Raw genomic sequence first — 26,725 nt, 5'->3', positions numbered from 1 at the left:
CCTAGGGCACAGGTTGCTGGTATGTGCTGGACCTTGGGGGTTTGCAGTATTCCACTTCCAGCATAAGGAGCCACAGGTTGTAGAAGTGATATAAAGTACAAAGACTATGGTTCAGCAGTGCCACATGTGGAAAACACTGATTTATGAACCCTTTTGAAAGGTGATGTTTTCGGAGAGGAAGAAAGCCTTAGTTCTCAACTGGGGGGAGGTGGAGTGCTGGAAATAGAGGATGAAGAAAAATTCACTGCTTTACCTTTCCTGATTTTAATACCTAATTACCAGGATTTCACTGCAAATAGGTATGATTTGAAGTAGGAAGGGAACATAAAACCAGTGTCAACTTTGGAGATGAAGTTACCTGCCCTAAGAATCATGTTCTCAGATCATAGGTAAAGAGTTGTGCCAGCACTGTATGCTAGGGTTCAGATTAAATGAAGTATTTAAGCTCATAACTCTTATTTAAGCTTCCCAGTAGAAATCTAAATATTTTTTGCTTTGGGGCCTGGAATAGTTTGTTTGTTTGTTAGTTTTGTTGTTGTGTTTTTAATAACTAAAACTAGGGTATTGAGGACTTCTTGGAATAATAACATTTTTACTCAGCTGTCCATGTTAGATGTGCGCTGATTTTGCAGGCAGGCAGGCTGGTCATTAATGGCATAGAAAGTTATACCAGAAAGCCTGCAATTCTAGGTCCCAGCTCCACAGGTTCTGTATCATATTTTGTTTCTGATGTTTTGGTTCTTTTGGCTGGGTTTTTTCTGTGAGGACTGTTCAACCCACTGCAATGGTTCTGATTAAGAGTAGTATACATTTGAAGTGGTTATAATGCATTTAGAGGCAACTCCTTCCAGGAGAATATTTTTAAAACAGGTAGGTATTTGCCTAATATTTTACCATATGGACCAAAGCATTTGGCAGTTATATAAACCACACTTGTTCTGGGTTTCCTTAGATTGCTGTCCTGTATATGGATGTGTATTTTTAATATTATGATAAGTTGTTATAGCATCCTTATGTATATTTTGAATACAACGGTATGTGCTCAGAACACTTACCTGCTGCACCTTGCTTACTTGTCGTGTTTGTGGGGAATGCTCAAGCGGATGCCATGGTGCAGAGAAGGGACTTGCTGTGCAGTCACTTTCCATGACTTGGGGATGTGCACACTGCACTGGCAGTGCTAATGGTAGACCCTGTGCTTCCCCTCTGCTCACTAGAGCCTGTGCCACTTTTTTAATAGCTTCTGGGTACAAATCAAGGTGATGAGCTTTATCTTTAAAGCCTACTTTTGCAGTGCTTGGCATATTGGAAATAAATGAGTTGCTTTCAGTAACATCTTGTAAATTAAAACGCATAAGGACTAAAAGCAGAATTTTCTCAATGGAGAGCCATCACCTCTGGAATTCTTTCCTCCGTTTATTCTATAATTTACTGACCTTAAGGACATGACATGGGGTTTGTCTATTCATTCTAGCTTTTATTTAATGAAGTGGTAAATATGGTGAGCCTAGAGACCTCTCTGCATGAGACACCATTCAGATTAACGGTGTTTGAGTTATTGTTTATATATGTTTAGAAGCACCTTTAATGAGGAATAAAAGAATTTTTGTTTATACTGATGGCAGATTATTAATTTTTTGCATAGACAGTGTAGTGCTTACCTCAGCCAATATCTGCAATGAGTCTGAGAAAGCTGAGTAAAAATTGCCATCTTCACTAGTGAAGAACTGATGCTGTCACCAATGCACTATTTCATTTCAGCCAGTGTCCATGGAAACCTTTGTCATTTTGTATTTTCGTGTGTAGGTACTGGTGAAGTACAGCTTCCAGGGGGAAAAGGCTTTGGCCACTCGACCTCCTGAAGAACAGCCAGGTGAATTGTCTGCTTTTTGCAAGCAGGCCATTTTGTTTGCTGAGGGAACTGTTCTACTGTGTACAGCTGAAAATGTGGGCAGCTGATTACGCTCTGTAAAATCTAGGGAAGAAAGGGTGCTCTCTCATACACCTACACCTGTCAGCTTAGCTCCTCAGCAGCCTTCCACGGCCCTTCCCCAGTGTCCTGTTACAATATTGATGATGAGGAGGAGGTATTTTACTATGCTATCTCTTCAGTGCAGGAGTTTTTTTGAAAACAATAACAAGATATTACAGGGAATCAGCCATGAAGTAAGACAAGCAAAAGTATGACTGACGTCTTCATATGGAGGTAATAAATACAAATTTGAACAGTAAATACAGAGCTGAGGCTGTCAAAAGAGATTTTTCCTTCATGTGTTAAACAAGTGTGCACAGTTGTCATCTGGCATGTTTGGTTCTGAGCTTAAAGCTTGATCTACCTCAAAGAAGCTGGTAAGTGTTTAAACTGTAGAAAAAATGCACATATAAATGCAATTTCATATGCTCAAACTGGTGACATGTCTTTGTGCAGGTTTATATATTTTTCTCATATCTTTTTAGCATCCATACTTTTGCCGCCTTGCCTGTGAACTCCTTGGGACCGGAGTTCAACTTTCTGTTCTAGAAAAGATCTAGCATGTTATTTAATATAAAAAGTTCTTAGCAGCTCTCCATTGTTTTTTTTTTCTTTAGCTAATCATGCAATCTCTGTATTTCCTAGCTTTTACATTACTATTTAACTAAAAAAAAGAAGAATTTGCTTTTAGCACTGTTTCAATTTCTCTAGTCAAAACACCAATCTGAAATACAGTTAAACTGGGAGGAAGGCTTAATCAGCAGCTACTGTTGTCATTGTACAGAGCAGAGAAGGGCTGTTAGAATAATGCCCAGCTGATTAGAAAGGAGATGTCATATTAAAAAAAAAAAAAAAAATCCAACACCAAAAAGAGCAGAATAGAACCTGAAACAGATTGAAAATTGCAATGAGAAAATTAACTTTATAAAGCTAGGCAGAAATAGCAGAGCCTTTTTAATGATAATAATTTGTAGGTATTTTTAGACAGTTGCAAAAATGAAAATTGATTTTAAGTGGTCCACAAAAAACCCTAGTATATTGTAGGTACTTAGATGTGATAAAGAATAGCCACTAGGTGCCACTGTTGAGTTTCTGAGCACTGGGCGAGACAGGGTTTCTGTGGCAGCCAAAATTTGTAGCTGGGAAGGAATGTGTGGGTAGTAGTTGTGCAACAGAAATAAATTATTTCTGCAGTTTTAGGGTTTGTGAAATAGAACCACAACCAACATTTTCTTCTCGATGTTTCACCAGATATTATCATATCTGACAGTAGATCACTGCGACAGGTCCAACGTGCCTCTTTCCCCGCATCCCTGGCTTCCAGCGCAGAGCAGAAACGATGCTAAATGAGAGAGGACTATAAACTCGCTTTATTGTTATGAAGCATTTTATCTCTTATTGCAGGCTTTTTGGCAAGCACGTCTAGTCAGCCTGCAAGTCTTTCTAAATAACATGTTTACTTGTTTAGAGTGGTGCTGTAGTGTAGGAGACCCCACTTTTTGCATGGCTTTCCATCGACGATTTTCTTAGTCAGCAGAGCATAAATATGTTTTGAATATAGCTTGTCTGTGCTTAGAAAAACAGGAAGAAAGAGTAATGGTGACTCATAGTGTGATCGTCTTCTGACAGACAAACTTATTTGAATGATGAATGCGGTTCTAAATAGTTTTGATTTGGGGAGTAGATAATTAGAGCTTTCTGAATCTTAAACATATTTTTTAAAACGGACAGTGTTGCATGAAACAGTGTTGAGATACGCGCTTCATCCTATCTTGTCCAGAATAGCAATATTGTGCATTGTCTTTTTATGGAATATTTTTGGTCGTTAGCTTTCAGCCAAAATAAAGAAAAGTTGGAAAGGCATCTGTGTGCGGTATGCATGGCACATAGAGTTAAGGGAAAGTCTAGCTGAGTTTTGAGTATATTTTGAAGCTAGGGACTGGGATTTGGATTTTAGCTCCTAATCCAAGTAAATCACTTCAAGAAAATAAATAGTTCTCTTGAATTCACAGGCTTGAAGTTAACCTGTTTTGCTGGGTTTTGTTGAAATGGTGCCTCACACATTGAAGTACTTTTGATATATATTATGCTAATAGTTCTCATGGGAAATCTGCCAAGCATAAACAAGCTAGTTTTGAGCTACCATAGACTCCACCTTAGAAGCAAAAGAAAAATCTTGATTTATAATTTGATCTAGAATTTGTGGTGCAGATTTTAACCCATTACTTAGTCAGTTGTGTGGCTGCATAAACTTTCTGGACAATGATGTGCAGAGACAGAAAGTGAATTAGAATCTGTAGGTTTCCTTTAAGTTTGATTCATTTCTGCTGATAAGGAAGACTTCTGCTATCTCCTTACAGTAATATCCTGGCTTTGGTTTTGGGGCGGGTTTTTTTACTACTTGTTCTAAAGACTATTTTTCTCCCATGACATATTTCTCTAATAAAAGAGCATTAGTTAAGAACATTTTTTTTTAATATTATAGTACAAACTTATACATTTACTCTTTTTCATAACTCCCTTAACTTCAAATTTATTCAAGTGATATGTTGGTTTTTTATTTAGTATGCTAACCTTGAGAATTATCAGGCCTTATTTTTTCATGTATTTGTTGAACTAGAATGTATTTGTGGCAGGGTTGCATATTAAATATCAACACTTACAAGAAAATTTGAGAACTTCATTAACGAATGTAATTTTATAGTGTTATAAATAAATAAAAAAAAAGAAATCTCTCCCACTCCTGCTTGTATCCAGCAGGTGCAGGTGGGATAGGTGTGTTTCTTCAACTTTGGGCAAATCACTTTAGCATTCAGGACAAATTTTTACTTAGCGTAATGAGTATGGGTATATGAGGCTAGCCTCCATGAAGTCTCTGGGCATAAGTCATGTTTTTATTAATTGTATGATTTGCTGTTTATCATTGTATGAGTGACAAATGCTTAGGCTGATTTGCAGTGCAACTGCTGTCCAAAATAAGCATGATGTTACTGACTTTGGAGGAGCTTTTCCTGATTTGTGTTGCTTAAGGGAGCTACAGGCATAACTGGTCCTTGCAAAGATTTAGAAAAGGCAAATAAGTGAAGAGTAAAGCAGAGTCCATAATCAGCTACACAGTTCAAAGTACCCAGGAGTCATTTTATTAAAGATATAGATTTTGCTGATTACTTTAAGACCATCACATGGGATGATGTGGTCTGAGGGAACTGGGGTTGTTTAGCCTGGAGAAAAGGAGGCTCAGGGGAGACCTTATCACGCTCCACAACTACCTGAAAGGAGGTTGTAGTGAGGTGGGAGTCGATCTCTTCCGCCAGGTAACAAGCAAAAGGACAAGAGGAAATGGCCTCAAGTTGCGCCAGGGGAGGTTTAGGTTGGATATTAGGAAAAATTTCTTCACCGAAAGGGTTGTCAAACATTGGAACAGGCTGCCCAGGGAAATGGTTGAGTCCCCATCCCTGGAGGTATTTAAAAGACGGGTAGGTATGGCACTTAGGGCCATGGTTTAGTGGTGGACTTGGCAGTGCTAGGTTAACAGTTGGACTTGATGATCTTAAAGGTTTTTTTCAACCTAAACAATTCTGTGATTCTATAAAGAATGGAAAGGACTTTTCGTAGAGCTCCATTTTCCTTTATTTTTCTCTCAGTTTGTACTGTTGCTGAAAAAAAGGACTAATTCTAAAAAAAAAAAAAAAAAAAAGCTCTATGCCAAACCCTTCTATTTTTATGTACTCATCAATTTTCAGGCTCAATTAAACCAGAATTACAAAGTACAATTCTGTTATCATGATACATGAATTTATTCCTTTTATATGTGTTCCAGATTTGCATTTGTGTTTTGCTATGTCCTTGCATAAAATACCTCACTGTGGTGCTCTGATTAATTGATTAGTTCACTTTGTAAAGCTTTTTGACATCCTTAGTGAAAGTTGCTATAGAATTTGTAAGTTCAATTTATCAATTTAAGGGAAATCATGTAGGAAAAAAGCAGTAAAGGGACAGTAAATCATGGTATCGTTTGCATGGCTTTTAATGTCAGGATTTCGAAGAATAATGATCAGCCAAATGCAGTGGATTATGTGTTGTCCTACAGTGAGAAAGTTTCTACATTCATTTACTTTTCAGTTAAGTACCCCACTTAAACTCTAGCACCAATTTTCACTTTACTAATCTGTCGAGTTAAATGTTAATCATAATAATATGGTGTTACTGAAACTTTTTTTTTTTTTGCTACTACTAATGAATCCATCGTCATCATAGTTGAGGCAATAATTAGCAAAGAATAAACCTTTGTATGCAAGAATTTATAATAGAAACTAACTTCAGCATTTGAGGTCTTTCTTTGCCTCTCTCTGGCAAACGCTGTCGTGTTTCTGACTCCCTCTAAAACTTCCCAGGTAGAACATGATTCAATCAAAGGAAGTCTGGGACCTGAGCTTCAGACCATACTGTTAATCCTTGGGGCCTGAGATTAAATGTCCCAATTTCTTAAGACCGTTCTTAAATAGTCATTTACAGCTAGCTTAGTCAAGTCATTAAATTTGACCCACATGCTTATCTGTATTTCAGTAAGGCAGAATTCCCATTTTTATCCTTGTATTTAACTCCAATCTCCTTTGTGTGTCAATTATAAATTGGCTTTTCTCCAATAAGATTTTGCCAAAGTAATTAAAGATGCATTTCTTTCTCTCCAATTAAAAATAAAGTAACCCAAATCTTGTTTTCTGAGAAGTAAGGTTTTCTTCTCAGATGCATTTGGATATGTAAGGTCTTCAAATGTGAAACAAAGTAAATGTTAAAGAAAAAGCATAGAGAAAGTCTAGTATACGCAATGACGAGAGCACATTCAGTTGGCATCACTTCTAGGAACACCTTCTGGAAATAATAAATACTCCAAGTGATCTGTCTGCAGCAGAAGCACCATAGCGGAGGCAGAACAGGTCAAACTGAAATATGTGCTATATTTGCTCTCTAACGTGCTGGTGGAAGACATCGCTTTTGCTACAGCAAGGTGAAGTTTACTGGTCTCCAAATAGTTGTTAATTCTCATGGCAGAAGCTGGAAAAATAAACTCTAGGTAGAAGTGTAATTTCTAGAATGTTGTAGTGCTGTGTTTCAGGAAACTAGTCTCATCTGGGCTCTTCTGAGCTCCTGTTACAGCAGCGTTATTGGTAGCAGGTGTGTTTGAACAGGGATGAAGGCTGTTTCACACAGAGCCATAGTCTGTGTTCTCTTTAGGGTTACTGCACCGTATGTCAGTATTGATCTGCTGAAATAAACCTTACTCAGATGTAAGCTGGTGTAACCACTGACTTCATGCCAAATAAATTGTGTCCAATCTAAAACAATATAAACTGCAGAAACAGTGATTATTTCTCCTTATTATGGGCAGGTGTTACACAAATGATTAAAACATAGCTACCTCTATCCTCAAAGATCAATGGCTATGAAAACCCTATACTTCATCTGCTCTGTAAAAACAGACCATTTCCTGCTGAACTTTAAATAATTTTTTTCATTATTTCCCTAATACAGGAGGAGGAAACCTTCAGATTAGAACAACAAAAAAAGAGCAGCATAAGCATGTAACGTGAAACTTTGTAGCCTTAATCTAAGGTGCTTGCTGAACTTCACATGACTTGTTTTTCAAACTACAGTTGCTTAATAGCAGTTGTATGAAACTTTAATCTTTAAAATACATTTTGGAAATGTGTGTGATGGAAAGAAGGATAAATTGTGTGGAGACTGCCCATTTCAGTTACTTACAAAGTCATTATGTTCCTTTGAATACTATTAAAGCAGAACACCCAAGGCTGTCCAGTGTTCTTTCAGTAGTCCACAGGTATTTCCATTTCTTTTTCGTCAACTGTTTACAGTCACTAACATATCTGCTCTGTGAAAAATGATGCTTAGATTCAAGGTAAGTCAGTTAAATCATAAACATATGCACAGGGTGAGGTCTGTCTGGCAGAGAGAGGTTTGAGAGAGGACGTTGGCTGACTGAATACTAGGAGCAATAAATCACAGTGATGTGATGGTGCCTTTGGTTAGTGCTGCTCCCTGGCCAAGTGCAAGGTTGAACTAGTCAAAACACATTTAAAAGAACTGTAGTAACTAGAAGGAGCTAAAGAAAAGGGACTTCAATCAGGAGAGACAGACCTAGTTGGAGTACATCTCAGATCTCTGGAGACAGATGAGGTCCCGTGCTGTGCTTAATTGTAGTTATCTGAGCGTCCTGTCGTGGTTAGACTTCTACATTTGCTGAATGTGCTGTGGCACTGCAGTGACATGGAGGAAAACTACTGTATTTATTGTAACTTGATATTCATAGTAACTCTCACTACTGAGTTATTAGATCAAAATTTGGTATAGTGTCTATGCATGCCTGAAACCAGTGGTGTGCGGCAGTGATGGAAAGGGAAATGGAAATTGAGCTTGCTAACTACTCAGTTACAGAACTGAAAATAGCTCACATTTCCAGTCATTGTTTGATGAATTGAATGTCCTAAAGAGAAATTATTTCCAAAACACGAAAGAAGTGGCTTAAAGTGGATTTTATGGTTTCTAGATGTGTTTTAGCCCACCCTCTCAATTACTTTTTAATCTGTGTCCAAACTCCCAAGCACCCTATGCATTTGTAGCAGTGTTATTAGCAGCTGGCTGCCAGCAAGCACATTCTAAGCCATAAAAAAAATGTTGCGATTGACAGAAACAGCCCCACGGAGGCATATTCATCAGAAACCTGAAGGCAGATTTAGTCACTTGAAACATATGGTTTATTGCTTTTGCCTGACCCAGGCAACAAAAGAGGACTTACATAATTAAAGATTTACTTTGTTTTTTCTTCATTCACTTTGTCTTTCCATTTTAAAATGATCCATCCTTTATTCCTTCGACAACAGAGAGGTCAAGGCTGAAAGTGAAATCTCTCACAGAACAAAAAATTTCTGTTTTGCTTGGCATTGCTGATAGTTCAGGTTCTTAATCATGTAGGGTTACACTAAAAGACATCTATATTACATTATTTCATTCATAATCTGGCCAAATAAAGCACATGCTTTTCAGACTTATGGTTGCTTCAATTATTTATTCATTGAGTTGGCTGGGAGGTGTCAGGTATGTGATTCCAGTGTTGTTTATATGTGATGTGTATATCGTTGATACATGCATTTTTGTTCAATTAGCAGATTGTTCCCTCTGGGTTATATTTGCATTTGGATAAGGTTAGCAGTAGAGTTATTCTGTGGAGTAACTCCTTTTCTGAGTGACGAGTAGGGCTTCAGTGACGAGTATTTCACAAAATGTTCCTCTGAGTACAGTTGGATTTGATCAATTGTGTTTTCACCCAACTCACTTTTTCCTGTTAGAGTAATACAGGCGTGGAATCTGTATTAAAATTTGATGTTATTCTAGTCAATGTTGCCACATCATCAGTTAAAAACCTTTTCTTCTTTTGTCCCAATGGGATCGACAGCATTGAATGTACTTAAAAGATAAAATATTCTTCTTTTAGAAAATTAAGCTGCATTATGTCAACCAAATACAATAACCTGGCTGAACTGAGGCAGCAACTCACCAGCATGGCTATAAATGAGCCTTGATTTTTGTCAGGAGGTTAATAAAATCAATAGTCATGGCAGCTCATGCAAATCACAGAATTAAAAATTAGAGCTGATTATTTATTTATTTAATTAATTAATTTTAGTCAAGGTGGAAAAAAGATGTGATAAGGCAGGAATGTCATAACTTGGAAAACCAAAGCATATTTACTTTTTATGTGTCATGTAATCATGTAATGCCTCTTATATTGGTTGACTTCTAACATTGCTTATATGATGTCCTATCAAAAAAAAAAAAAAATTACATTCCTCACTTAAACAGTGCAGTACTGTTTCTCAGGCCTGTCAGCAAGACCAGTAGGATTTAGAGGAGCTTCGGGGCTGCTGTAAATATGCTGTTAGAGTAGGTTTTCTACTGAAGCTCCCTCAAAGAGCAGATTTGCCATAGCAGAGCTTCATTGCATGAAGAACCTGACCCTTCATCAGCCTGTTCCCCCACTGTTTCTATCCCCCAGAGCAGAGCGTGGAGTTACGGTGCTGCATGAAGCGTGCCCACGCTGAATTCGTGCTGTTGGGCTCTCGCCAGTCACCAGTGCCATCTGAAATGATCTGAAAAACTGGTTACTTGGCCAAATACTTTCTCTGATTATTTTGTGTTTGTTTCTTTAGCAAACGGACAGGATGCAACTGGCTAATAAAACCAGTTGTGGCTGACACCAGGCAGATGTTATGTGTCAGTTCCCCACACGTTACCCGTGATTGTCAGCCTGAAGCCACAAGCGGGAGGTGGAAGTATGTGCTTCTCATGGCACAGAACAGTGCCGAGCTTTTCTCAGGAATATAAAATAGAAAAAAAGGTTGTTGAGATACTGTAATTAGTGTTGAACAGAAAATGGATCTTGGTGTCAGAAGCATTTATAATGACAGCAAATTTGCCTTGGAATTCCCAAGCTCGCCCTGACTCACAGCTGTGCTACCACTGTGCGTCTGGGCTGAATTCATGTCTCATTTTCCCTCTCGCTTATAGTCAGATTTATTTTGACCTCTACTAGGTTTTGTTTTCACGCCAAAGGAATAAGTTTAGTTTTGGAACCCTGGAGCGTTGTTGCTAAGAGACACATCTCATAGTTGTTTTAATGGCAGTTTTTCAAGACTTTTAATATCTGTTTATTATTTACATGTAGGTAACTCTAAAAAACCAAAAAGTTTTATTGAAATGTTTTAACAGCTATTTTGTAAAAACCTAATTTAGATTTTTTTCAAAAATTATAAATAATGAAGAATAATATAAAAATAATAAGGTACTGAATGTATTTGGGCAATAAACGATCGCATGAAAAATGCACCTTTGTGTATCAGCTTAGAAAGAAAAATCCAAGAATTGTGATGTGGCACAAATACAGTTTTTGAATGAAATTAAAATACTTACAAGTGGTCATACAGCACAGTTAAAAATGTTGAGCTCTCCGTTAGTTTGAGCTAAAAAATAAGAAAGGCACCTAACAGAATTGGCAATATTGTATAAGGTATTACATGCTCAGATTATGAGATTGTAAATAAGAAGGATTTGAGGAACTATTAATTAAATTTTCCAAATCTTATGTAACTACTTTCTTGAGCTTTCATGAGAAAAATAAGATCTAAGAGGGATCCATTTATATGGGACATATCTTGTTTTGCTCTATCCTGACAGTGCATGTTTAATCCAACATAGTCATAGCCATGCAATAGCAATTAGGATATTTAATCCAGTATATGTCACTTTTTCATTTTACTGACTGTCAGTAAGGAAGGGATTTAAACCTAGATAGAAGTATATTCTCTTATATGTCCATCTTTTTGTGTCTGTTGGGATTAAAGGGCTCAAATTCCTCTGCAGCGAAGTTAGGCACACAGCAGCAAGGGCTCTGTAGAAGCCAGGCTATTCTTATTTTTATAGAAAAATCTTGAGCCCTGTTATGTGGAATGGGTAGTAAGGAAAAAGCTTCCTGCAATAGGTGGTCTTAAACTCTGTATTTTGAAAATTTATTTCCTACCCTGTGGAAACTTAACTCCTTTTTCATGGTAACAGTGAAGGGAATGAGAAACATGAGTCTATGGAGTCACTTGATGTTGGAGCACGGAAGCAGTTTATGTGTTCTGGTGGAGGTATCTGTGGTACCCATCTACATTCAGAAAACTTGTGCTGGTATTGATTTCTAAATATAGGTATTTCTGAAAGCAAAATAAGCTATTCCATGAAAGATTGGTTTTGCTTAGGTTTTACTGCTTCAGTGTTCAGAGTTCACAGTTGTGGAACTTATGTAGATAACTTCACAATTCTTTTTGGTTTTAAAGAGTGTGGTCCTTGATACTTCTCAGCTAAAAAAAAAAGGATTCTGTCTATCTGCAGGTCAAAATATTCAAAAATTGGCTTCCCATTGATTACTGCCTGTGTGTGTTGCAATGGATTCCTTTTTGTTCTTTTTTCTTTAAAGTTCAGATTTTATTTCCTTGTAGTTTAATTTCTCTTTCTTATGTATTTTCCACCACCTCATTTTATTTCCCTGACACAGAGATTCAGACACAATTTTCCTCCTTTTTATTAACTTGACACCCTTGTTTCCAGTCCCTATTCTCTGCTAAGGTTTTTGCCTCCTCATGTGCTCTTACTTCAAAACCTGTCCTCTCTCCAACTTTCCCTGCCCTCAGTGAAGCTGATTATTTCAACTTCTCCCTCCCCAGACTGTAAAATGTCACAGAACCATTTGTTTTGTCATTTGATGCAAAAGCTGATTTAATCTGTCAGAAAGCTGACATGTGAATATTAATCTTTTCCCTCTGTATTTTAACAGAACTGAATTTACCAAAACCATACAGAAAATATCAATGTGCCTGAGGATCTTTAAGTAAATCATCTTACATTAGTCTTCTCTTTGAATTTATGTGCACCCAGGAAAGCAATTTATTTTGAAGATATGGGACTGTTTCACAGTGTTGAAGTATGTTTTCAGCTTTCATTGACATGACAGATCAGTAGTGATCGACTCTGATCAGTGGCTTTTCTTATTAACAGATTAGACGTTTTTGATTCTTTGACTCACACTCTTGAAATTTCTCTATATTATATTTCACTTTCTTTCAGGGTAAGGTTTCCTTTCTTATGCAATCAGCTGCTCTAGAGGTAGCTGGTGACAGTTTTTGTCTCTAAAATTCTTGTCTAAGGGCATTGACAACTAAAACTTTAATTATAACCCTTTTGTGCTTATTTTCTGTAATGTCCTCAAAGTGTGGTAATTAACAAAGCTGATTATTTTTCAACAATCTTTGTAAGCCTAGAATGAAGGAATAATTCTGATTTGCAGTAACTGCTGATTGCATACCACGGTGTCCAGTGCTGTGCCGAGAGCATACTTCTTCAGTTTGTCTAATAAACACTAAAGACATGGATCTGATAAATTTAGTAAGCCAAAAAAATTTGGATTGGTGTTACCCAAAGTAACTGTTTAATTGTTTAAAGTTTAACGTAGGCATAGGCATTTTGTTGCATTAAGACCCATTTTTTTTTCCTATTTAGATTATAAAAAGACATCTATTTAAGCAGTTCTGTCTTATATAGTGTTTGAAAATAAGTAACAAAAGACTAAAATTGAGTGTAGCTGTCAAATTATATGGAGAGAATCAGGAAAATACCAAAGCTAAGCAAGCTCTGTTCTCACGGTTTCAAAGAATCCTACCACTCTACCATAAGGCTCCCCCAAGTTCACTGGTGATACAGTCTCAGCACCTGAAGAATAATTTCCAAAATGGTATAAATAATGTTAGTATTTCATCCTAGAGAGCAAATTAGGGAAAAGCAGCTTTAAGGCAGCATTTTATGTTGTTTAGGTGTTATTACAACACTAACCCTCAACTAGTAAGTCCATTTTGTATTTGAAATTAAACAAGATGAAATATGTCTAACTTATACAGTGTTTTGGAATGTGGAATTCGTGTGAAGTTTAATCTATGTTACAGGAGAAGATGAAGCAATGCCTGTTAAAATTAAACACTTTCAAATTAATTACCTGTTCAGTTTTTTAGATTACTATCTGTGGAGCTCCTTGAAGCATGACTTTTATGTTTTAAAAATCCTGCATGTGTTAAAAAGCTACATTAGAAAGGGCTTTTCATTAAAAGATCAAAATAAACTTTAAGCAGGCTTATACACTAAACTGATACAAGTTTAAATCTGCTTGCAACTACAACCAAATGTGTGACTAAAATACAATTTAAATCCACCAACTGCATACGTTAAAAAAAACTGCTGGTGCTTGAGCATTTATCCTTTTTAAAATCATCTATTTAGGAAATAGTACCACACATGATTTTTCTCATTTCATATAAGGTCACCTAATGTATTTATTCTGACTTGCATTTTGTGAAATAGGTAGATGAGGTAGATTTGAAACTTCCTCATTGACATGAATTGGAAGTTCTTGGCAGCAGTGGTTCCTGAATGGAAACAAATTGCAAGAAGAATAATCCAGAACTGCAATAAGGTGCATCAAATAAATGTCTTTTAAATATTTGTGTAACTGTAAACAATGGTAGCTAAACTGCAGTGAGATTTGTTTTATTTTACATAGCAGTAGATTATTTTCAACATTTCTCTATAACATGAAATTATTATTCTGTCTTGAAAACCTTGTACCAATTTTATGAAGCATTTATGCAACACAGAACTTGGAGAAACTTACTAGAAAGAAGAGACTGATTCCCTTTGTAGTTTTGACATTTTTTTCTACGTTATTTTATGCAAGTGATTTCTTTCTTTTTCCAGTATAATAGTTACAATGTAGAAAGCAGGTTTTTTTCATACTGTTCTTTTCTCCTTCAGAGCTATAAAAGGATTTATTAATCAGAATTTAATTTTCTTATTATAAATAAATTTTATTTATTATTTATTAATCAGAACTTAATTTTATTCCAAATTGAAATGTATTAAAATATTATTATTCAATCAGAATTTAATTTTATTATTTATTATTAGCCCAGCTCCAGTTTCCTTCTAAGACACCTACTTCATTCTGCCATGCTCATCTTTTGTCATGAAAGATTTGGGTATTATTTGTATTTTTTTTTTAAACTGTCTCAATAGCCCCTTTTTTTCCCAAACAAGCTCAACAAATATGAGCCACCCAGCCAATCAAGGCAGAAGACCTGAGTAATTTTACTTACTAAAGTCTGAGAGGCAGCTCTTAATTAATCTAACATATGAGTAGTTAACTTCCACATAATGAAAGTTTTAATCAGTAAGTCAGGTGCTTTTACATAAAATACTTTGCAGAAATCCAGATATACAATAACCTTTATTAAATAGATCTGTAATATTGAAAGGGATTATCCTGCCAGGATGCAGGATCTTCTGTCAAAAAAATGTAGCTTCTGAGTCTATGTTATTATCACTGAAATACAAAGAAGAAGTTTGAATACTCATTTCATTGGAGAACATTTTTATTTTTACAATCAAGTGCAGGGGCAGTAAAATGGGGCATTCGTTCCCACTTCAGGATATTGTTGCTCTGACTGTAAGACCTATACTCTGCATGATTACAGCACTTTCTGACCATGGACAATTACATTTTTTCAGTTCACCCATTCCGTCCTCTTAATGCAGGTTGTGGTGGGAGGTTCAGAAAAGTACACTCCTATGGTTCACAACTGGAGAAAGGGCGTTAACTAATTCCATGTATATTACTTGCCAGGGATTCACAACTTTATCGTCAGTACCATTTGTGTACTAAATGGTAATCAGAAGCTAAGAGAAATAAGATTTTTCTAGGACTTCCCACTCTGAGGCTCTTCAGTCCCTTTATGTTTTGTGAAATGCCTGTGTACAGGTAGGCGACGAATAAACTGTGAGGGCATGAAGATGCAGCAGTGCATAATATGCCTCTCTTAAATTAAGGTTTAAAAGTAGCAAACACACTATTTTAATTTCTTATTGCTATACACTGATCAAAAGGCTACTATTCTAGGGTAGGGATGTAGCTATGTGAAAGCAACAGGATGTTTCTTTATAAACATGCTTTAGTATCCATATGTGGTTTTTTTTTTTTTTTCATTTGTGCGTTCCCTTAGATGAGAGATTTTCCCAAGGAACAAAATTCACTAAATTGCTGTTGGCTAATAATGTTGTTGTAGTTAGGAATACAGACCCATTTCATATCTACAACATTGGGTATGAAAATGTGCATAATGAGGAAAGTTAAGGCTCCTGAAGTTAGGGCTAACATTCAGTCTGAGAGCTATGAAAAACTTCATTGCACATAGCTGAAATGCTTGTTGTATTTTCAATTAGCATGCACTATATCCTTGAATGTACCGTATATGGAAGTAATGGTTTAGCTAGTGTTTCATGATAAAATTACAAAGGTTTAACAGCTGCCATAAAATCAGCAATGCGTTTTATTGATACTTTAAAATGATAATCAATAGAAATTGATAAAAGCAGCAATGGGAAAATGATCAAATATTTATATTGAATGTATCATTGCCAAATATGCCTGTTTATTTCAGATATAAAATGAGAATATTTTGGTTCTTCAAAATTTCTGTGGGTCTGTGTTCTCAGTGAAGAAAGAAGTTATTCATGCATTTCTTTGGGATTAAATAATTATCCTGAAGTCATTGTTGCTTTTTATCAGTGTCAGGTTGCAAAGATGCCAAAATGAAATCAATTTGCGTGTAGTTACAAGGATTTGGCATCATGAAATCTTTTGTTTCTTTTATGTTTCTGGGAGCTGATGGAAAATAATCTTTTGGAAAACCAAACAAATAATAAAACAACAGGGACCAGGAGGTGATCTTCAGGGTAGGCTAAGGTTGACATAAAACTCCCTTTACTTGCCAGCAAGTCTGAGTTTCTGCTTTCTGTCAGAGGGCCACAAGCACATTCAATTGAATGCTGCTTCTACCACATGTAATTGTAATTAATTTTCTCATAAGTAAACTATGATTAGGTCACTACCACCAGCCTTAGACAAATCAATTAAGCACAGTTCTACCAAGGTGTTTTGTTGTCTGATCCTATAGTTGCTTTAATAAAATTTAGAGAGGGGAGGTTGTTGGCAATTTTGTTTTCAAAGTAAATTGTGAGTGCTTTTTCTCTATGAAGTGTTTTCTTCAAGTAGAAAGAATACAGTACAGGATGAAGTATTTTTATATTTTATTAAAGAAAATGATAGTGCAAGATTTCTCCGTTCCTTGTATTTTTTTTCTGGTTGTGTATGTAAACCTATCAACTTGCTGTAAAATAGCAGAGGTCTTAATGTAAATCATTTATAGCCACTCTGATGGCTTGCAAGCCAGAGACATGTTAGCCCTTTACACAAGGGATTTTTTCCTCTTCCAATCTTTGTGATATACATAAAAAAATATGTATTTTCAATATGTAGTGTATATGTGTATAAGTATATGTATATGTGAATATATATAAATATATATGACAGATAGTTGTAAATTTCACTTAGCACTGCTGGTGAGAAAGGTACTGCTTTTGCCATAGGAAAAATGCCAATTTAATATTAACTGTTCAGCCCATCTGTATTTGTTACAATTGCCATATAATTGTCATCATATTCAAGCATGCAAAGCTCTGCTATAATCCACAGGAGTCTTAGCTGCCTTGGGTCTGTGGTGAAATTCTAGGGAGCTCTTGGAAAAAGGGTGTTCTCATCTGATCACTAGGTTTCAGTCTTCCGTTGGTGCCAGTTTGATTTGCATTCAGTTTTCATTTGAAATTACCTCTAGTCAGAAAAAATATGGCACAGTGATATATAGAGAAATTAAATTTTGCCCAAACAACCTTCCTACTTTTACTTTCTTTTCATACAGCACGAGTATTTTTTTGAAAATAGCAAGCAAATAATAATTTAAAAATGCCCAGAGACAAGTATGAATACAACATTTTATTTTCTGTCTCTTATTAATGGTGGAATTTAGGGCATATCTACCAGGTATTTTCTTAAGTGAATGGAGTTGAAGTTAGGTACATTATTTCTTTCCAAGGTCTGTGTATCCATCTGGAAATTACATTGATATAATGGTCTTATCCTCTACATAGAAATATCTGTGTCATTTGAATAATTGGCTTGCTATCCCGCTGGCTATCACTGTATACATATAATATAATTATTGGACTGTTACATTGTCACAGAACTTAAAAGAAAACAAAAACCCAAAGCTGAAGTAAATCACTGAAATAGGTAAAACTGTCTTTCAAGCAGCTAAATCAGGAAAACATCTACTAAAAAAAAAAAAAAAAAAAAAAAAAGATGATGATGGCTCTTGTGACCACATCAGTCCTTGCTATCAGCAGCATTTGGCTGTCATCTAGAGTGAGGCAATTCTTTTCTTTCTCTTCTCCTATCCAGATTGATAACTTCAGGCTTTCAAGAATCGATAAAATCAGCCCACTTGCTGTTGTCTTATTTTATGACTCTATACAATTCTTTTCAGGCAAGAATGTAGTTAAATTCATAATTTGTCTGGGGAAAAAATTGAGAAGTTATTCCCCACCTCAGTATCTAGATGAAACTTCTAAGTTTGAGACTTTTGATTTAAAAACTTTGTAAGAGAACTGTGAGGTGTATAAAACCATTTATTGTAGACATTTTTCTCTGAGAAAGCATTTTAAAATACAAATATCATTCCTAAAACAGGGTCTTGGAAAAAGAGAGTGAAAGACAAAGTATATTTTCTTTATAAACAAGTGATAATTTTAGAGTAGCAATGGAGAACCCCTCCATGCAGTATTTTTCATCGTGATTCCAGGTTAGTGCTGAGACGGAGAGGAGAGAACCTGATTCTGCCTAAGGTGGTGGTGGTGGTCTTCTGGGAGTTAACAAACAAGGAGATTGCTGTACTGAGGTTGGGTCCCAACAGAATACAGAATTAAGTTAAATCAGAATGAGAAAAAAAATCTGGGTATAACTAATGATAAGTTTGTCCAGAAGAGGAAGGTCTCTCATTATTCTTTCGTGGTTAAGTAACTTCATCTTTGGGCTAAATAGAAATTTGTGTATATCCATATTGCATTTCAAAAGGAATAAAGGACAGCGAATCTTTCAGTCCTGTAAATGAGGGGGGAGGGATCCAGCTGTCTGTGACATGATTTTTTTCATTTTAGATTTGAACATATATTAAAAAAAAAAAAAAAAACAAACCAACACAGTATAAATACACACTTGAATTACTTGAAATGTTTGGGTGGCTAGTTTTGTTATCCAGGTATATTTGCGATGTGATCATCTGGAACTGGTCCAGATGGTTCTCAGCCCATGAAAAGGATGCCTGAGCATGCTTCAAGCATTTTCAGATTATTATTTGTTTTTAAGAATTACACTTTTACAAAAGTCAGCCAGCTGTGCAACTCTTGGCCGATTGCAGCTAAAAATCATACTGCAAGGTTTGATTGTGCTTTCCACCCTTACTTTAGGTATTAATATTTTTAATATTTTTACTGTCTTTCTGTGAATGTGTAATGAATATCTGACTGACTGTAGATTGTTTCTGGATATAAGCCTTTATCACAAAAATCTGATGATGCTAATTCTTGGACCTCTAATATCCTGCAAGCCACAGTGGCATGAGGCTTATGACACGGGATGTTTTAATTTAATATAACATGAGGGCAAATCCTTCTGTTGCCAAAGGATGCGAAAAGCAGTGTCGTAAACATTCTCAAAAAACAGGTTTTGTAAATAAATGGTTGTACAAAAAATTGCAGTATTGCTAGGAATCTTTCTTTTAATAGTCTCTGTGCATGCCTATATTAAAGGTCCTCTGTAAAATTCTGTTACAGCCCCAAAAGTACTCCTTTGACCTGTTTTACACGTGTATTTATACTGATACCAGCTCCACTGAGTTAGTTCACAAGACTTAAGATCCTGTGCATAATGTAACTTTTTCTGTTTCAAGCTGAGTGGAGTTAGGTCTATCCATTCTCAATCAATACATATAGTATTTCAGTTAAAATAAGCAAAACCATCTCTTTTTCTATTAAAAAAAGAAAAAAAGGTTACTAACTAAGCACTAGAAAGTGGCTGAGGTTAGACTACAAAGATGATGATTCTCTGTTTTACTTGTGCAAGGTGAATCGAATATAAAAATAAAATGCATAACGAGTATTAGAATCATAGATTATTTCCTGTTATTCTTCTAAAAGAAAATTAAGAAATATGTAAGGAAATAGCTGTGAACTACAATCCACTTTAGTCTTAGATTAAGGATTTAGATTACAGTCCACTTAAATCCTAGATTAAGTCAAAGTCCTGGATTTATGATTTGAACTGTACTGAGGCTTCGTTATTAAGATTAGTCTTGTGAGGATTCTCAGAAGCAGTGGGAATCTCCCTGTATGTATAAAAGTGTACGATGCACTTCTTGAGATGAATGGATGCTGGATACTTTTTCCTCAAGTGTTGAGAATTTGAGGTTTGTTTGGTTTTGTTTGTTTTTTTTTTTTTTTAATGTGTGTTTAAAAGCTTTAATTTCCTTTCCAGAAATGTTGATTCTTTTGGACTTTCATCAGGATTTTTTTTTCCCCCAGGGAAGCCTTTTTTGTCCAGCAGAGGGCTGGGAGAGAGTTTATAATTGGGAAATGTTTTTTGATATAAGGGAAGTTACCCATCCAACCTTTCCAAAAATCACTTAAACTTTGGACGTGCGAGTGCTCCCATTGAAACTTCAAACTGGAAATTAAACGTGGTTAACTGCTTCTTTGGAGCAAGGAAATAAGCTCAGAGGCTGACAGGATCAGCCTCAGATGCCAAGTACCAGTTCCATTGACTGTTAGACCTTCACATGTTTGAGCTTTGAAAATAAGGACTAATTATTCAGATGCTCAAAAAGGGTTTTTTTGGTGTTTTAAATAAAGAGTTTTGAAACCATCATTTTGGGACCTTCAGTGACACTGCATATTTGAAAAAGATATTTGTGTAATTCTTGCAGGCTCTGTCACTAAGGAAGAGTATTTAAAGGATAATGAAAAATTCAGATAGACTATAGAATGTCCACATAATTGTAAAAATTCAGTTTTCAGCCTTGGAACAGTTATAGGATTTAAAAAAACATAGTGGATTTTTATGAATGTGTTGGAAAAATCATCTTCTCTTACTCTTCTGAAGTTATTTGTTATGTTGTGCAGTCTAACATCTGTTCAGAGTTTTAAAATAGTTAGAAATGACAGCAGTCCGCTTCTGCTAGAGCATCCACAAATGTATTGAAGTGCCACAGGATCTGTGTTTACAGAACATAGGTGCATAAAATGCAGAAGATTAGGAAAATGCAGAGGGAGACAAAAATGTAGACAGCAATACATTTCATGTATGTTTAATTTATAGTTGTGAAACCTGTGTTTACTGAGAGCTGAAGTAGGTGCATAAGCAGGCAAGCAAAACTGATAAAATACAAAGTAACTACTAGAGTGCTAGCATAAAAGAACAGAAGAAAAAACAAGCAGGAGCCTTTTGTTCTCTCACTAGTTGTAGCTGAGTTTCTTAAACTTGTTATTTTGTTCAGGGAGAGGGCTGTGACTCACATCAAGTAGGAAGGGAGCCTGGTTCACCCTGCAGCACATAAGGAAATCTAATATAATTAACAAGAGAGTTCTGAGTGGTGTAAGTGCTTAGCCTCGTAACATGGTGTATAGGCTGTAGGTGAAGGTATTAAAATCAGATGATAGCTCTGGTGAATCCATCTCAATCTTTGCATTTTTATTGGGTTCTAAAAACTTGATGTTCCCATGAGAGGTGTGGGTCCACACTATGCTTTAATTTTTAGACTTCATTACACCGAGAGGTACTTGCCCATTTGAGGCAAGGCTTTCGAAATGAAATACAGTTGTCTTGGCATGCCGAAAAGTCAAAGTGGCCATAACATGAATTCTGCTTCGGAGTAGCCTGAGTGGCTGTAGCCTGAGTTTCTGCCTCTCAGAAAAGTCTTGCTGGGCTGCTTGTCAAGAAAGCTCTGAGAGTGAAGAACTGGTTTCACGCAAGAGGCATTGTACTGGTAAGTACGTGCAGCTCAGCTGGGCATATTTCCTCTCTGCTGTAGCCAGGAAGCTTTATCGTCTTACCAGATGGCCAGAAGTCTTGAAACATTGATTTAACTAACTGAAATCCCACCACCAGATGCAATTCTTGCATGCTCTATCACTAGCTGTTGTGGCTATATCAGTAAGTAGAACAGAATGCTTTAGGGGCAATATTGTCCTAAAATTGAATTAGGCAAATGTTGGGTCATGTAGGGGTTACTTAAACATCTGTGGTGGGTTGGGGAAGCAAGAGTAGGTGCTACACTGAGAAGGGGATTAGAGTGCAGAAAGCCTTTGGAGACTACTGATGTTTGCCCTCCTGAAGAGCCGAGGCTGTGCTGAGTATCATCAGTTGCAGTGGCTGGAAGTCAGTGTGCATTTTAAAAATTTTTGAAGTGTGGTAGGGACTTAGGTATGAAAAATAGATTCTGTGCTTAATGCACTGCAGGTAACATGTGAGGAGACTTGCATTATATTAACATTTGACTGCTGGGCAAGCTTCAATTTAGTAGAAAAGAACTGTAATTATTCCAATTGCCTTTTAGTCCAGCTGGAGCTAGGTGAGCAGTATGGTATGATACCAGATAAAACCAGGATGTTATCACATACCCTCTCCTTATGAAAACTGTGAATGGAAGGGCAACAGATAGTACGTAGGTATCCTTTCCTACTGGGAATACAGGAACGGTAGAAAGGCTATCCAATAAATTCGATTCTCCATGTATCATTAAGATAATGTTGGATACTGGTTGGGCATGAAGGTGGTGGGAAAAAAATTGAGGCTCTACTTTGGAATAGAAGTCCCATGACTAATTCTTATTTCAATTTCCAATTCCTCTGAGAAACCTTTGTCCTGTGTCCATGTTCCTTATTACCAAAGAAGATATGAGGCTTGGATGAGCTCAGTTATACACAGTGAACTTCAGAACTGGTTTCGTTTTACTCTCATTCTAATCTACTTAGTGCTGCTTTACTTTTATGAATCATTAAAGGCTCTCCTTCTTCTGAAATCTGCAGGTCCGTGTATTGAGATAGCAGGAACGTACAGAAAGAAGTTATGGGTGATTGTTGAAATAAGTATCTCTTGAGGAAAAAATTCAGTAAGCCTCTGACAGAGGTGGTTGAAAAATAGGAGCAATGTTTCACAAATGCTTGTATTGTACTGATATTTTTGGTAGCTGCTTTCCAATAGTGAATTAGTACAGATAGCTTCAGCTAGACTTCCGAAAAATGTCTTGTTTTTTACAGCCATCTGCTTTGCTGTAAAGTGCTTTCTCCAGGCCATATGCAGTCTTTTTCTTTGCCCCTGTCTCTGGTTTAGCTCTTGCTTTCTCTTTTTTAAAAGTCTCCTCAGGGTGCAATTTAATATATCAATCAAAATAGGATAAAAAGGTCAAAAGTCTTCAAATGTTTTTATAAAAAATGGGAAAAAATGAAACTATAATATAATCAGCTCGCACATGGCATTTCATTTATGGCATTTATTCTTTGTATTATAGCTCTAAGTGAGGTGAGTTACTTTTAAAGCAAAGATGATGAAACCAGACCCCAAGCTTTGGGGCATGGGGAGAAGAAAACGATGTCTATGTATAGATCCCAGGTCTTTCTTTAGTAAGTAAAGTCGTCTGTGTGATTGATTTCCATGACTCATATGAGCACTTCATTTAGAAAGCAGGGAATGTTGTTTTCAGATATGGAAATCTGTTTTCCTCTCACCTGTCTCTCATGATACCAAATGATTGTTAACAATTATACTAGGCTTTAGGAAATATGCTGGGCTTCAGGTAAATTTTGCTTCACTAGAGAAGGTTGCATTTGTGGAGATTTTGTTGTGTGTTTGGTTTTTTTGTGGTTGTTGTTGGCTTGTTTTTGGGGTTTTTTGGTTTTGATTTTGTTTTGTTTGGGTTTGTTGGGTTTTTTTTTTTCCCCCTACTATGGGAACTCTTGTAATTCTCAGAGAAATTATCTTTTTGGCTATCACTGAATCATTAAGGTAGGAAGGCACCTGCAGATCATCTATTCCACCCAAGCAGGGTCAGCTACAGCAGGTTGTTCAGGACTGTCCACTTGAGTTTTGAATAACTTAAAGGATGTATGCTCTAGGCAGCCTGCTCCATTGTTTTGCCACCCCCACAGTAATACAGAGCGTTTTTTAGTGTTTAAGTGGAGTCTCCTGTATTGCAATGTGTTCCCATTGTCTCTTGTCTTTTCACTGGGTATCACTGAGAGGAGTCTGGCTGTCTTCTTCAGTCCCCCCACCTGGGATTTGTGCACATCAATAACATCCCCCTTGAGCCTTGTCTTCAAGCTTAACAATCCCAGCTCTCTCAGCCTCTTCTCATACCAGATGCGTCAATCCTTTAGTCAGCATACAGCTGCTTCTGTGCTATATTGACTTTGTCGATGAAATTTCATATATGGTATTCTTCCAAGAGAGCATCTTTGAGAATTGAAATTCTAGATCAGTCTAGGCTATGCAGGTGATGGGGGCACTTCAGAGGATATATTGCTTTTGAGGCAGGTTGTTAAACCTGTAGAACAGAGAAGGATAAGAATGAATGCAAGTTTGCAAGAAATAAAGGTGGGGGGAAGAGGTCCAAACCTGCTACCAGGGATTCTCATTTCCCAAGTGTAAGAACTGGTGAAAGGTAACTACAGAAAGATGGAGGGAAAGGAGGAGACGGAAAGGCCTCGGTCTTCCAAAAGCAAACTGCAGGAAGGTGCTGAAGGAAGCACTTCTTTCCTATGACTCCTGTATTGTTTATTCATTTAATTGATTCCCCTCCGTAGCACTCTAGGACTCAGGTTATTAACAGTGATGGATATGCAAAACTCTGCTAATTACTTGAAACTTTTTTCCTGACTGGTAGAATTTGAAGTAAAGTAAAAAAGAAAAACATTTTTCAGGATTGATGGATTTAATTTTCTGTGATATGACTCTAGAGACAGAAGCCTTTATATTAAGTTGTAAATCTTAGCAGGTTGAGTTTGTTTAAATAAGGAATAATTTTATATTTCATATCTGGGAAAACCATTATTTATGAAACCAAGAACATGTTTTTGTAGATGATGTAGATGAACAATTTTCTTATGTTTATAATTACCTTCAAAAGATGAGACTATTGAAAAGAGTCAAAAGACAAGACTCTTGAAAAGAATTATTTGGAATACACAAGAATATCCTTACCTGTCTGACTTCTCAAATTAATGCAGATAAGCTTATTAATATTATTTTTGTGAAATGTAGTACACATATGCTTCAGAATACATGAAATGTATTCTAAAATTAATGGAATAGTGTCAATTTCTTACATATTAGAAGCCAAGATGGGTTTAGGTTTTTTGGTGAATTTTTTTTTTTTTAGCATTTAGCTTGTAATTAGACTGTCTAAATTAAATTACAAAGTCAGGAGTTGACATGGCAAAATGACTAAGAACAAACCGAAGTACTTAATTTTATCCATCACGTTAGATTATGTTAACTTGAGGCTTTAAAATGCTGGTTTCTAGATCAGGTTTAACTTGACTTTTGCCCCCACTATATCTGGTTTCATTCGTTTTGTTTTATTCTAACTCCAGAGGAACACTAGAAACAAAGCAAATTAATGGCATCATGGATTTAAATCAATAGTGCAATCTTTAAGGAGTTCATTAAGTGTATAAAAGGAAAGGACAGCAGTATGTATCTTCCTTAATGTTATTTTTAAGACTTCAAATTATTAATCCTTGTGCTAGCTTTAAGTTGATAACACAGCTGTATCAATCTCTATTGCATCAGGGTACCTTTTTTAATTTTATATCAAATTAAACGACAACATTTCACTGTAAATCCTATGCGAATGCTTACTGATTGTTTAGCACAAAATAGGTTGAAAAGTACACCAGGTTTAAAGTGCAACTGATGTTTCTTTCCTCATAAATCTTGAACTCAAACTCCTATGAGGTAAATAAAAAGAGTATTTTAAACTGCAAGTATATGGATGCCCCCACTTGCTTTAAGCTGGTTATCTTTTCAGTTTCTTTAAAATATTATTCAGAGTCATGTATTTTGAGTTCTCTTCCCCACTAAGCACTCTGTAGTAACATACTGGGGCTGGAGAACTGTGTTTTTTTAGCTCTTCAAGTGGACCTAGTAAGGCATTATTATGTTACCAAATCTTATCTTGTCTCTGTAGAAATGGAGTAACATAGTTCTAAAACCAATTTTATTGTTTTTCCATACTTCAAAACATAAGCATTGTTTTGTATGCAAAATATATTATAAATCACCTTTAACGGAATAGAATCCAAATTAAATTTACTATGTAGATCATTTAAATAGTGGTGGTGGAGGGGAGTAAAGGGGCGGGTACTTCTAACAGGACGAGCCAGTATATTTGGGCAATAAGCACAACATGATGAAGATATTTTTCAGAGGCGTTCTCTTCTGTTTAGAAACACAGTTGGTAAAAATAAATGAAATTATATTTCTAATATATTTGAAAGGCAGTAAAGACAACCAAAAAGGAAAAGACTATTTAGTATTATTGGAAAAAGCAAACCTGGTCATTTTTTATTTTCTGATCTGTGTTCTGATGTTTAAAGGAACTTACTACGTACTTACCCCTGAGGAAAAAATCCACCTCATTAGAGGCATAGGTAAACTTATAATGATGATGAGTTTGTAGAGTAATGACTCCAGTCATACTTGATACATGAAAAGATTTATATTCCATGCACAAAAGTGGGATAAACATGTTTCACTGCAGGGCTTGTCTGTCTTTTGAATAATCAATTTATATAAAAGTGCAGTTATTTAGTTGTGCAGTTATAAGGGGAGAAATACCAGTAAATAGCAATGCTGTGGAAATGTCAAGGATGGCAATATGTTGTACAGAATAGTCTGTAACAAAAGGAGTGAAGAAATGTCCGAGTTACCCTTAGATTAGATAACTCAGTTACTCCTAATAAAATAATTGCTGCATCATGGAACACAACTCTGGCTGCCAAACTCTACCAAGAAGCTCACTAAATACATGGGTAGTAATCTGTGTTGAGCTGTATGCTACTGTGTCATGGTATAAACAGTATTTGAATAAATTAGTGTAATGTTACACTTAAACAACAAAATCATCAGTTTCTGAGATGTTTATAAAGTTG

The 26,725-nt window shown here is 36.1% G+C and overlaps 1 protein-coding gene across 3 annotated transcripts in view; it reads left to right on the top strand.

The window, feature by feature from the left end:
• The window catches only part of NRG3 (neuregulin 3), a 422,606-nt gene that overhangs the window by 258,549 nt on the left and 137,332 nt on the right, over positions 1 to 26,725 (top strand). The window lies entirely within an intron of this gene.

Source organism: Nipponia nippon, unplaced genomic scaffold (assembly GCF_047370975.1).
Source record: "Nipponia nippon isolate SJK-2023a ecotype South Korea unplaced genomic scaffold, ASM4737097v1 scaffold_3, whole genome shotgun sequence".
Taxonomy (NCBI): Eukaryota; Metazoa; Chordata; class Aves; order Pelecaniformes; family Threskiornithidae; genus Nipponia; species Nipponia nippon.
This window is presented reverse-complemented; position numbering and strand designations above follow the sequence as displayed.